Genomic DNA, 12,913 nt, shown 5'->3' with positions numbered 1-12,913 from the left:
CAGTGGCAGCGCTTCTGGTGGGCCTCGCTCAACGAGGACACCAGGGAATTCATCAACGACTTCACAGTCTGCAATCAACACAAACCTTCTCACCATGCTCCGGCCGGCCTCCTGCAGCCTCTCCCAGTGCCTCATCGTCCGTGGTCCCACATCTCCCTGGACTTTGTTACTGGGCTACCACCATCTGAGGGCCACACCGCCATCCTGACAGTGGTTGACAGATTTAGTAAGCTGGCTCATTTTACTCCTCTGCCCAAACGCCCGTCTCCTAAAGAGATGGCAGAACTCATCTCCCTGCACGTCTTCCCCCTGCATGGGATTCCAGTCGACGTACTCTCTGACCGAGGTCCTCAGTTCACCTCCATCTTCTGGAGGGAAATCTGCGCTCTGCTGGGGGCCACCGTCAGTCTGTCATCTGGGTTTCACCCCCAATCCAACGGCCAGACAGAGTGGAAGAACCAGGAGATGGAAACGGCCCTCTGCTGCTTGGTCTCCCGGAATCCTGCCTCTTGGTCCAGCCAGCTGATATGGGTGGAATACGCTCACAACACCCTGACCAGCTCCGCCACATGCTTGTCACCCTTCCAGTGCGCATATAGGTTCCAGCCGCCTCTGTTCCCCGCGTTGGAGAAGGAGGTTTCCTGCCCTTCAGTCCAGACCTTAATCCGCTGCTGCCGCCAGACCTGGACGAGGGCCGGAGCAACCCTGCTGACCCCTACGCAACAGCGTCTAACCGACACCGCACTCCAGCCCCCATCTACCAGGTGGGTCAATCAATCCGCAGACTCATTAATTGAGTTGTGTAATTCAAAGGGAAAGTTCTGTCATTGTTTGTTAAACGTAGAGAATTGGATGGTGAGAGAAGTGCTGAGTGATGGGAACAAGGCGAAAGAAAGGGAGGGAGACAGAAGGACTAGAAACTAAGGAATCCCCAGCCCTGCAAACAAGGAGGGAGTACAGTAAATGCTACATGGAGTGGGCAGACAGGGAGAAGAGGGAGAGGGAGGGGAAGTGGGGCTGGTGGATTAGAGTGGAGCAGCGGTGGAGGCATTAATATGTAGTTTATTAATGAGGGATAGAATATGTGGACGGAGCAGAGTGTAGGCGAGGAGAAGCCTGCGTGTTGTGGAAGTCCCTTACGCTAGCAGTATGCGCCTTTCCATTTACGCACTTCATACATACTAATACACTCACACACACACACACACACACACACCAACCTCCATTCCTCCCAGCCATTCCTCACCTCTTCCTTTCACACAACGCCAGCAGGAGCTCATCTGGATCCTGGCCTCAAAACTGCATTTGTCTTGGAAAATCTGTTTATTTGCTTCCTTGCTGAGCGTAAGATGATAGGCAATATCTCTAGCTAAGCATAAAGGCCGTAAGCAGGTAATCACAGAATAGAAACAAAATGAACAGCTATTGCAAAAATGGTGACCATATCAAATATGGTATCTGACAGAAGGAAGCCCCAGTGTAAAGCGCTGCAGAAAGAAATGGGTCAGTATTTAATGATCTAAGAGAGAGGACGACTTGGCTCATGTTTAACTACAGTTTAGATGAATTAACAGACAGGAGTTTATCTTTCTCTGCCAGGCTGCATTTTTATCCAAAGTGCCACAAAAGCATAGGAACTGTAATGCAATAAAGATAATTTTTGATTAAACACTGAGGCAGAGAAAGGAAGACAGGAGGAAGAAGACAGGCGGGACAAGAGGAGGCTGTAATTGATTAGATACAGAAAGAAAGTCAGAAGCTTCATTTGCCAAAGTGTTGCTGGGGGTAAGACCCCCCCACCTGCCTCCTCCACAAAGGGATGGAGGCAAGATGCAGTCAAGTGATACACTCTGTTAGGCCTTATCACAACCACTGTGATCAGCGGCACCTCCAGGCCAATTCTTTGTAGTTTAATGCCACCTCAGAGATAGCGTGTGTGTGTGTGTGTTAACTAAGGAAGAGGTGTAAGCATTAGAAGCTTGTTTTCCCTGGGAAAATTACCCACTATTTACTGATTAACATCAGCTATACAAAATATAGCAGAGTGTGTTTGTGTGTGTGTTTGGATTACACCACAGTGATAGGAGCTGCATTATCAGTCCCACCCACACACATTCCTCACAATAGCAACGTTAATATTAACACCTTATGTAATGTTGGCTGAGTTTCATTTCCCTTCCAGATAAAAGAATCTGCACGCTGCAGTTTTCTAAATGGCCCACTTCAGAACAGGAAGAGTCACACAATACAGCTGAGATATGTGGCTGTCACTCGTTTGACCCTAGAAAATGAGGCAACCTTTGTGTGAACAACATGGCTTGTGTCAATGTGAACTTTAACACAGGGAGTATATGCTGAAGAGAGATCATAAGCAACGTCATTTGCAATTTGTCAATAAAGTGCAACAGCATGCACTTTATTGACAATTTCAATCTTTGGGGGAACATAGACATCTTTTCGGTGCAGATGGTCTTCATCTGAAGAAAGATGGTGCACAGGCGCTTTCTGCCAACCTGGCATATACCATCCCTGTGCTCCCCTCTGCCCATCACGTCATCACAACATGCCCGTCCATCGGTCCTGGGAGAGGGTGTAATTTTAGAGCACTGGGCCTTCGGAGCAATGTGTTTGTTTTCGGTGTAACGGGTTGTTGGGTAAATGGACTTTCTGTCCAATGGGACATTAGAGCAATGGCAGGGCACCGATCGGGGAACAGGTAAACATAACGACAGCGTGTTGTGCTCTCTTTCACTGCATTTGATACATTCGCTGGGCTTTTCTGGACTGACAGATTTGAAATCTGATTGCTCAAACCACCTCAGGAGCAATAATAGTTTGACAATGTAATTGTATTTCAAGGCTTCTTGTGGTCCCTGCTAACTGTGTTTGTCCTCAGCAGGGTTCTCATCATCCACTCCTTGAACCCTCTGTCCCCTGGTTCGGCTGCACCTCCCCATCTGTCCTCACCGAAAAGATGTTGTGCTGTTTAGATATTTGATGTTGTAAAATAGGTGCATTAAAAGGACAGGGGTATTTTCTACAGTTGAGAATAGGTCTCAAACTACCTCAAGCTGCATTCTAGATGTCAAATAAGGCGTACATGTATCCATCTCTCCAATATGCATTATCTTTTCACCTCCAAAGTGTAACTACGTTAGGAGAGGTCTGTGGAGGTACAGTACTAACTGGGCCTTGTCCCTGTGGTAATGGTAGCTTAGGCCAAGCTGATTTTAGCTACTTTTCTCAGAGTTTTTTCACATCAGGTATCACACAGTTGACAAGTATGACCCCCCCCCCCCCCTCCCCCACACACCATTCAGCTTTCATATTAGCAAAGTTGTAGCTCTCCAATGGCAAGATCTTAAGCCCATACATGCATTATGCCTTGTCTACATTCTAGAGACAATGTCAAGAAGGACCCTCTCGCCTGCTCTCCTATTTCATCACCCATGGCCGTGGAGTTCAGAGGACCGTACTGGAGACCAGCTCTTCAAGTCTACACTGTGGAGCGATCTGGGTTTCCCAGACTCGCATTCAAGTGAGGGGGAGGACTAGCAGGCTGAAAACTGACACAAACAGACCAAGTTTTTACCTGCTCATTTCTATATATGTGAGTGTTGCTTTATACTGCCATAACTTTGTTGCCACTACACAAAAATACCATACATATTGACTTGTTAATGATCATGCACTGATGCTCATCTACACTGATGGGTACCTAAACATTCACATAATATTGAGTCATGCGCAATAAAAGAAACAATGATCGAATTAGTCTGTAACGGGTGTAGTTAGGACCCAGGAGCAGTACGACAACACCAGGACTGGTATGAGTTGAGTTCTTTTATTTGCATCACACGACAGGCAGAAGATTCTCTGGAAGAATCCAACAGATTTCTCGTGGTCAAGGACAGAAGGGCTGAGTAAGTTACCAGGGCAGAGGCAAGGCGAGGTAGTCCGGGACAGGCAGGGTCGGCAACAGGGAATCAGTCCAAGGGAGAGTGCGGGAAAGTTGAGCATGAATGCAAAGAACGATCTGGTAGTGAGTGTGTCTGAGGCAGGGGTTTAAATAGTGAAGAGGTAGAGTGAGCAGGTGAGAGTGATGAGCTGATGAGGTGAGTGTGACTGGCAGGTGCCCTGAATGAACTAATTAGGTGAGTGAAAGGTGGAAAGAAGTGACAGAACTGTGACATAGTCACTTTCTTTTCCATAGGAAACTAAATTGCAGGTTGAATGATGGGCAGGACCAGATCTTTGAAAAAAAGTAGAAATATTACAAAAATAATGCAATTCATTGTCAGTTGGGTGATAACATCATGCCTTTCTGAAGCTTTATTCAGCTGCTGATCATAACAGTGGTTTCAGATCTGCCTGACATCTAAGATGAAAACAAACTACCAAACACATTGATATGGTTCCAGTGGACAAGCTTTCATCATTTAATGAAATCAATCAAAGAAATACTATTTACTTTACCCCACTGTGGCCCACAGACAAGAGCACACCAAGCAAATCAGCATTATGGATTGGGATGCAAAAGAAAGCACAATCAGCTGAGCAACTGTTGCTCCCAAATACTTTTTCCAGCACGAGTTTACACAGGCAGCATAGCAGGTAATGGAGAATGTTATTGCCAAGTGCGTTACACATACAAGGAATTTTGCTCGGTGATTTGGTGTGTAAAAGAAAATGTACAATAAAATATGGTGAACAAACAAAAAAATAAGAGTACGTTAAAACAAGTATATTTTTAAAGTGTCAAGTGTATTTTAGAGAAAAGATGTGCAAGGGTGTGTAACAGTAAGAAATTGCCCTGAGGATCTAAGTGTCTGAGTCAGTGGGGGTCCCGGGCTTTATTGATGAACCCAACCGCAGATGGGAAGAAACTGTTTTTATGACGTGAGGTCTTGGTCCTGATGGACTGCAGCCCCCGTCCAGAGGGAAGGGACTCAAACAGTTTGTGTCTGGGCTGAGAGGGGTCGGCTACAATCTTTCTTGCCGCCCTCAGGGTCCTGGAGGTGAACAAGCCGTGGAGGGACGGCAGATTGCAGCCAATCACCCTCTCAGCAGAGCGAATGATGAGCTGCAGTCTGCCCTTGTCCTTGGCAGTGGCCAGTACCAGACCGTGATGGAGGAGAAGAGGATGGACTCAATGTCTGTGTAGAAGTGCACCATCATTGTCTTTGGCAGGTTGAACTTTTTCAGCTGCCTCAGGAAGTACATCCTCTGCTGAGCCTTCTTGGTGACAGAGCTGATGTTCAGCTGCCACTTGAGGTCCTGGGTTATGGTGGAGCCCAGGAAGCGAAAAGACTACAGCGTCAACGGGGGAGTCACACAGGGTGATAAGGGCAGGTGGGCCCAGGTTCGGCCCAGGTCACCAGATGGTCAATCTCCGACCTGTAGGCGGACTCATCCCCACCACAGATGAATCCAATGAGGGCGGTGTCATCTGCAAACTTCAATTAAGCATAATGTCCCTGTTACATTATCCCTGTCCCTGTTGTGTGACCCTGTTACAGAGCCACCAAGTCTTCAAAGAGAGGTCAGGATGGATGAATAAGACCTCAAAATATTGGCCTTTGACATGGGAGGCCACTCCCTGATTGTGCCTATTGCTCTGAAAATACACTCTCCCTGCAACAAACAGATAACACATGGCTAAATATTATGCAGAATGACGGCCAAGGCATGACCCGCCTGAAAATAATCTCACTCCTCGTACCTCAACTCCACAGACACAACTAATGAGTAATAGGAGGGTCAATAGGACAAATTAATCAGTAAGGTCAGATGTTATCATTCTGCATCATAATTAGATTAGCCGTGTGTGTCTGTTTGTTGCTGGGAGTGTATTTTCAGAACAATGGCATCTGTTTACAGGCTGTTTGTATTGCAAGCTTTAACTTTTAGTTAACTTTCTCTGTCAATTTTTCTGTATTAGTTTTCATTAACTTAATTTATTTATGTCCAATGCAGGGAATTTGTCACGGGGTGTGGTGGAGGACTCAAATACAGACAAGACCAGAAGTAGAGTGAAGCAGGTATTTAATGAATTATGAAGTCAGAACAGGAAACTTACAGGAACACAACGGGGAATCCACGGACGAGACAAGAGACGAGGGGAGGGGAGGAAATCCAGCAGGACGAGGCAGGGCAGGCAGACGGGGAAACCGGGAACAGGACGAGCCAAACGGGCAGGTAGACATGGCAATGATCTGGCAGTGAGTGACTGAGAGGCAGTAGTTTATATAGTGACTAGATAGAGGCAGGTGAAGGGAATAGGCTGATGATGAGGGAGGCTGACAGGTGCACTGAATGAGCTGATAGGTGAGTGAGGTGAAGAGACAGGAGAGAAGGGGCAGAGCAGTGACATAATTGAGTTTTCTTTGAGTTACCAGATGCTGGGGGTTGCTGCTGGAGTTGTCAAATTTAAGGAGATCCAGCTGCATCAGACCTGTTTTAAAGAGTGCTGAATGTCAATTGGGCTGCACCATGGTCTTCCTGCAACATGGGGAGGGGCAGTGTGTTCTAGTTTGATTTTTGGTATTAATTCTTTTGGCAAACGTTTTTTCTAAATTGTTGTTTCACTATCTTTGCTTCGTTAATGTGAGGTAGCGCTACGTATATGGACATGTGTAGCATTTATTGTGATTTGGGTAAATGGTTATGTCTATGTGTGTGTGTGTGTATGTATGTGTGTGTGTGTGTGTGTGTGTTTGTGTGTGAATGGCCTGATCAGCCACTATACTGTATATGTTTCCCCCATGTCTCAGTTAAAAAGGTCCGTTGTGGTCCGTGTCTCTCTGATCTACCCACTCGGTCCCTGACACACAGTGACCATCTTAAAAAACTAAAATATTGTTTAGTCTGATCTGGGCATTTGAGCATAATGAAGCTACTGACGCTACATAACAAGTCATGGAATCACCCGTTTTCAAACTATGCAAACATAAGCTGGAGGCTCAGTGGAGGAGTGCTGGATGGAATGGATTCAATTTTAAAAAATGACTGTGATGTGTTGGTGTCAAACATTTGATTTGAGTCAAAAGGGAGCAAGTTTGAACATCATCTCACAGACTTAACGTTCAGCTGGATTCTTTAACTGCAATCAGTCCTGAGAGGATAAAAAAAATGCTGACAACTGTATTTCAATGACAATGGGAAGTCCATTTTTCTGCTAACGGTGGAGTTCATTGTATCTGGCCCTTAAAAGGTCTCAGTATGTCTGTCAGTCTGTCACACACACACACACACACACACACACACACACACACACACACACACACACACACACACACAAGCTTACACTGATGTCTCTGGGAGGTTATTTTAGCTGCTGCTAAACTGATCGAGGTTGCTGCAGCAAAAGTGATAGTGCTAAGATGACTTATTTAAAGCAATGTCCATCCTGCATTTGCTTGATTACAGTGGTGGGCCGTCAGGGCCTTGAAGGCCTTCTCTGCTGGCATAGATAGAATCACAAAGTTATAGCTATTTTATAATTTAATAATATTTCTTAAATACACTACATGTATTATAATTTATAAAAATATTTTTCCCATTATCTTATTTTCTCATTGCACAGCTACTGTCTTCCTCAGTTGCTCTGCTTCCAGTGCAGCTTGTTTTAAGTAGAGCTTTTATCCAATCAGATCTCACCTCTGTGTCTCTAGGTAAGAAGAGAGGCCCGAGGCCTGCAGACTCACACGTGAATCCATGTGCACTTTAAGTGAATGGGGACGATGTTGTTGATTGTCATAGTCTTCAACCAATCAGATCTTTAGTTTGACATGTTGGGCGTATTCTTTGACGTGCCAGAGCCTTCTAGCTGGCCTACAAGTACGTCAGCATTACCGTGCAGCTCAGTTTCCAGGTGCAGCTCTGCAGTGAGGTGCAGCTTGCGCTGTGATTGGTCAGTGGGCGAGCACGTGACTATTGTGAAATGAAACTTAAAGTAGACATCAGAGGCTTAGTCGGAGTAGTAAGAGTTCAAATTGAAAGATATGGAAGAAATTATGACAGTTTTTGCATTTTGCTTGGTGTAGAATAGATTATTTATTTTTTTACCTAGCTTTGTTTTTTTAACACTCAATGGCTGAAGGAGGAGAAACAGATTTGTGAGTTGGGATTTAACCGGATTAAACTCTTTGTCAACAAAGAAAGGAGGATGGAGTTTGTCTTTAAGTGAACAGCATTTAAGTCAACTGCATTTGTTTTTTTACATCTAATATCTGAATGGCCCTTGAGTGTGTAGCAGAATGCGTGTTGCTGCAGGTCTGCTGGATTGATTTGTTGCTTTGTTGTCATATGAATATATGTGACTGGTTCTTGTGAGTTTGTTGTTGTCATTGTGTTAATTATATAGATTTGGACTATATGCATTGTCCGTTAATTACGAAGCATACCGTCATGCACGGAGTTAATTGTTTGTTAAGCGTAGCCTCCCAGAAGTGCGGTGCCTCAGCTGTCTTTTGTTTTTGTTCCGGGTTCAGAGGTCACAGACCGTTGTCTCCTATGTGAGCGCAGTTCACCGAAAACATTATATTTCCCACAATTTAAGCTTCTGCATTTTCCAAATGCACTAGTATTATTCAAACGTATTGTTCGGTTCGTAAGCATCGTACCGAACGGGTTAATACGAATACGTGTATTGTTACACCCCTAGAAACAAATAACCGTAGCTTGCGTGTCATAATGAGGTTATTAGGAGGTGTTTCAGCTGCAGGACAGCACTGAAGGCCCAGGTATAAAATGTACGGCCCTCCACTGCTTGATTATGTTATTGTTTCTCTGGTGGAAAAAGCTGATTTTTTAACTATCTTAACTGGTAACGTAACTTTGTGAGCCAGATATAGTAACAATATTTCCAGTGCATGCATGTACTGTAGTCTTAAAGCTACAGTGATTTTGATTAACAATGAGCAACTGAATTTACACAAAACATCACAAACATAAAAATCACCACAATTTATTCTGTCTTTTCTCAAAGACATCTGGAAGCCTGGATGGTACGGTCATTTCTATTAGACAGATAATCTCTGAAACAATTAGGTTCCTCTGCCTCCTCTCAGTGCTCCTAATGACATTAGAAAGATTCCACCAGAGGAAAAACAACCAATCAGAGCCGAGGAGTCTCTAACGCATTTTGCACGCTGTGTTACTGTATGGCCTATTTCTGGCCTCACATGTTTTCAGAAACACATTTAGTTCTGTAAAATGACAAAGTGTCATGTCTCGTCCTGCTCCTTAGGTTATGGGTTTTTTAACTTTTATTTTAACATTAAATTATTTCCTGTTTTATATTGTTATTCACCTCTCCTCTCGTTTCAGAGTCTTCACATCCTGCCTTTGTGTGTTTTCCCGCTTCGTGATTGTCTGCCCCGCCCCTGATTGATCCCACCTGTCTCTGTGCCAGTTCATCTTCGTTCCCTGAGTCCAAAAATCTTCTTAGTGTTAGTGTTCCTGCTTTTTCTGATCTCTGCCTGTGTAGGAAATTTAGGTTCAGAAGGGTGTTTTAAGATTATAATTAGAAGTGTTTTAGGATTCATAATTAGAAGAATCATAATTAGAGGTGTGTTTTAGAATTTATAGTTAGTAGTGTTTCTTAGTAGAATTTGTAGCACCTTTAGAGGTGGATAGTAAAATGTTAGCAAGTACTTGGGACGTACCATCTATGCTTGTAAAACTTGTGAAGTTTTTGCCAAAAGTTGCAAATCCTTATCTTTATGTATGTTTACCATAGAAGTGTTAAGCCATAAAAGACAGTCATTGAATGTATTAAACTGTGAAGAATAGCGAAGGGTCAGACAGAGATTTTCAGACAGGCAATTACAGGGGCACGCTGAAGGACACAACACCCGTGCCAGGGTCCTCCAGCGGACTGATGCCAAGGAGGAGTCTGCTGTATTTAGCCAATAGAAACTAAGACGGACATTATGGGAGGGTTTTTCAAACTATGAAGAGGAAATGCAGAGAAAAGATTCGCTCTCTTGCTCTCGTTTCATCTTGTGGGCGGTTGTGCTTCCAGGCTGAGACGCGGGTGGATGCTTTTCCGCTGCGGATCATATTACTTTAGATTCTGTAAATAGTGTACTTCACTTTGCAATTGTTTTAGCTTCAGTAGGATTAAATACTTTTGTTTGTAAACCAGTTTATGGTAGATTTTATTATTGAAGCGACTCTACTGTAAAAAGCAGTGGAGCGTGTTCTGCGGCCCTCCCTCGTGAGAGGAAGATTGAAGCCTCCACACCTGTTATACTAGACTTAGTTCTTGCCTCATCCTTACCTGCTTTGTTTGCCTGATACCTGACGGATCTCCTGTGTACCGAACAGTTTTCGACAGTTTGGACTGTTTTCAACATGGCCGCCGGGTCAAAAACGTTCTCTTCGGACAAAAAGTATTTTTCATTAAAGTTACATACTTTAAGGCAGGGGTCTCAAACTCAATTTGGCTCGGGGCCACTGCTGGTATTGTCATCTCATAGGAGGGCCACTTCAACGTTCAAGTACTACAAGAAAGCGCACTATTTTGGAAAATATACATTTTTACAATACTAACATATTTTCGCCATACTTAACAAAAAAATGCACCCAGCAGTTTCTCTACATTTTCATATTAGTTTTTAACAGTGCAAATATTTTTTATATTATATAATATTCTTTTGCCCCATTTTTTACAACTTATTGAAACATTGTACTTGAACCAACAATTGCAATCCCTGAATACATTTGTACTTTATTCTATGTCTTGCCAGACACCTGGCAGCGCTTCTGCTCACACAGCTGAGCCACATTTGCCCTGATCGAGGTCACAGTAGAAACCCCGAGTACAGCTTCAAGATGGGCATCACTAAGCCTGCACCTGTACTTGCATTTATTAAAGTTCATAGTCGAGAAAGGTTTCTCACATAGATATGTGCTACCGAAAAGGCACATTACCCGACTGAACACTTTTGTCAGCTCAGGGAAGGATGGAGGTAATTCTCTCATAAATTGTCCAGTCATGTCCGGTTATTCCTGAGCCTCTCTGAATTTAGCTTTCAGATCACTGTTGCACTGCAAGTCAATAAGTTCCATTTGCAACATACTTGGGACACTCTCCACATCAGCTGAGAAGGGGTCTGCAAACAGCTGGAAAGTGTCATGCCGTGCCTTGAAGTCAACAAAACGCTGATCAAACTCCTGCAGTAGGTTTTCAATAGCACAGGCATATCCATCACTGAATGCTGTGCCCTCATCCACAAGGGATCTGCATGTTGTAAAATGGCTGAGATTTTTTGCAGAAAGCTGAGTTTTCCACAATTTCAGTTTTGTGGAGAAGGCTTTCACATTTTCATAAACTGCTGTGACCAGCTGACCAGGGCCCTGGAGCTTCAGGTTAAGGATGTTCAGCTCCTGTGTTATGTCCACTATTAATGCAAGGTCTATAACCCATCTTGGATCATCAAGTTCAGGAACATCCATTCTGCCATCTTCCATGAATTTCTTCACTTCTGCTCAAAAAAAATCTCTTGAGGACATTCCCCCTGCTGAGCCAGCGCACCTCAGTAAAGTAAATACATCACCATAAATTGACTCAATTTCTTCTAAAAAGGCCCTGAACTGGCGGTGCTGTAAACTCCTGGACCTGATGTAATTGATACATTTCAGGACAACAGACATGACATGTTCATATTTCAAGCATTTGCTGCACAGTGCCTGTTGGTGTATAATGCAGTGCAGAACAACTGCTGGATCTGCATTTTCCTCCTCTAACTTTCTTTGTACCAGCGCTACCAGTCCGTTTTTTTTGCCCGTCATTGACGGGGCTCCATCAGTGGTGATGCCCACCAGTCTGTTCCACGGTAAACCACCGCGCTCAAACGCGTCGCACAGCTTCTGGGAAATATCATTGGCTGTGGTGCGACCGTGCATTGGACACAAACTCAGCAATTCTTCTGTCACTTCGAATTGATCATTAATACCCCTGATGAAAATGGCTAGCTAGGCATTGTCGGTTTTGTCTGTGCTTCCGTCAAGCGTCACAGAGTATGCAGTGAAACCTCTGGCTTTTTCGCGTAACTGATCATATACGTATGTCACTCGATAGCTCGTTAACCCGCTCTGCCACTGTGTTCACCGATAGAGAGATATTGCTGAACAAGCTCTTCTTTTCTGGACACAGACTATCAGTGACATGCAACATGCAATCCTTCAGAAAATGCCCTTCGGTGAACAGCTTTCCTGTTTTGGCGATTAACTCACTCACCACGTAACTTGCCTCAACTGCAGCATCATCATCCTTCTTGGCCTTCTGGAAAATACTTTGCTGAGATGTCAGTCCTTTCTGGAGCTGCGTGGCTTGTTTGTTGCTCTCGTCTCCCTGGTACTTCTCATACAGTTCTCCGTGCTTAGTCGAGTAATGACGCTTGACATTATATTCCTTTAAAACAGCGACTTTTTTTTGCATATCAGGCAAGTAGCATTTCCATTAAACTCCACAAAAAAATATTGCAATGTCCATCTATTTTAAAACTGTCTGTGTTCATCATCCACTTTCCTTTTCGGTTTGGAAAGAGAAATATTTCTTGTTCGCAGCCAAACAACTGATAAAGCCCCGCGTAAACTGTTCTCTTCTTATCCAAAACTGACCGGTCATGTGCGGTCACCTTTGACCCTTGCCATTATTTTGCGTCAAACTAAATACATTTTTTAATAGAATTTCGTTTTTATTTAAATTGTATATTAAGGGGTAGTTTAAATTGCTATGAAACAACTATAAAAAATGATTAAATAAAAAATGATTAAATAAAAAATGATTAAATAAAAAATGATTAAATAAAAAATGATTAAATAAACAATGATTAAATAAACAATGATTAAATAAAAAATTATTTGGCGGGCCGGATAATATGATATTTTTGGCATTATGTAG

Source organism: Anarhichas minor, unplaced genomic scaffold (genome assembly GCF_050575085.1).
Source record: "Anarhichas minor isolate MPS153535 unplaced genomic scaffold, ASM5057508v1 ptg000007l, whole genome shotgun sequence".
Taxonomy (NCBI): Eukaryota; Metazoa; Chordata; class Actinopteri; order Perciformes; family Anarhichadidae; genus Anarhichas; species Anarhichas minor.
This window is presented reverse-complemented; position numbering follows the sequence as displayed.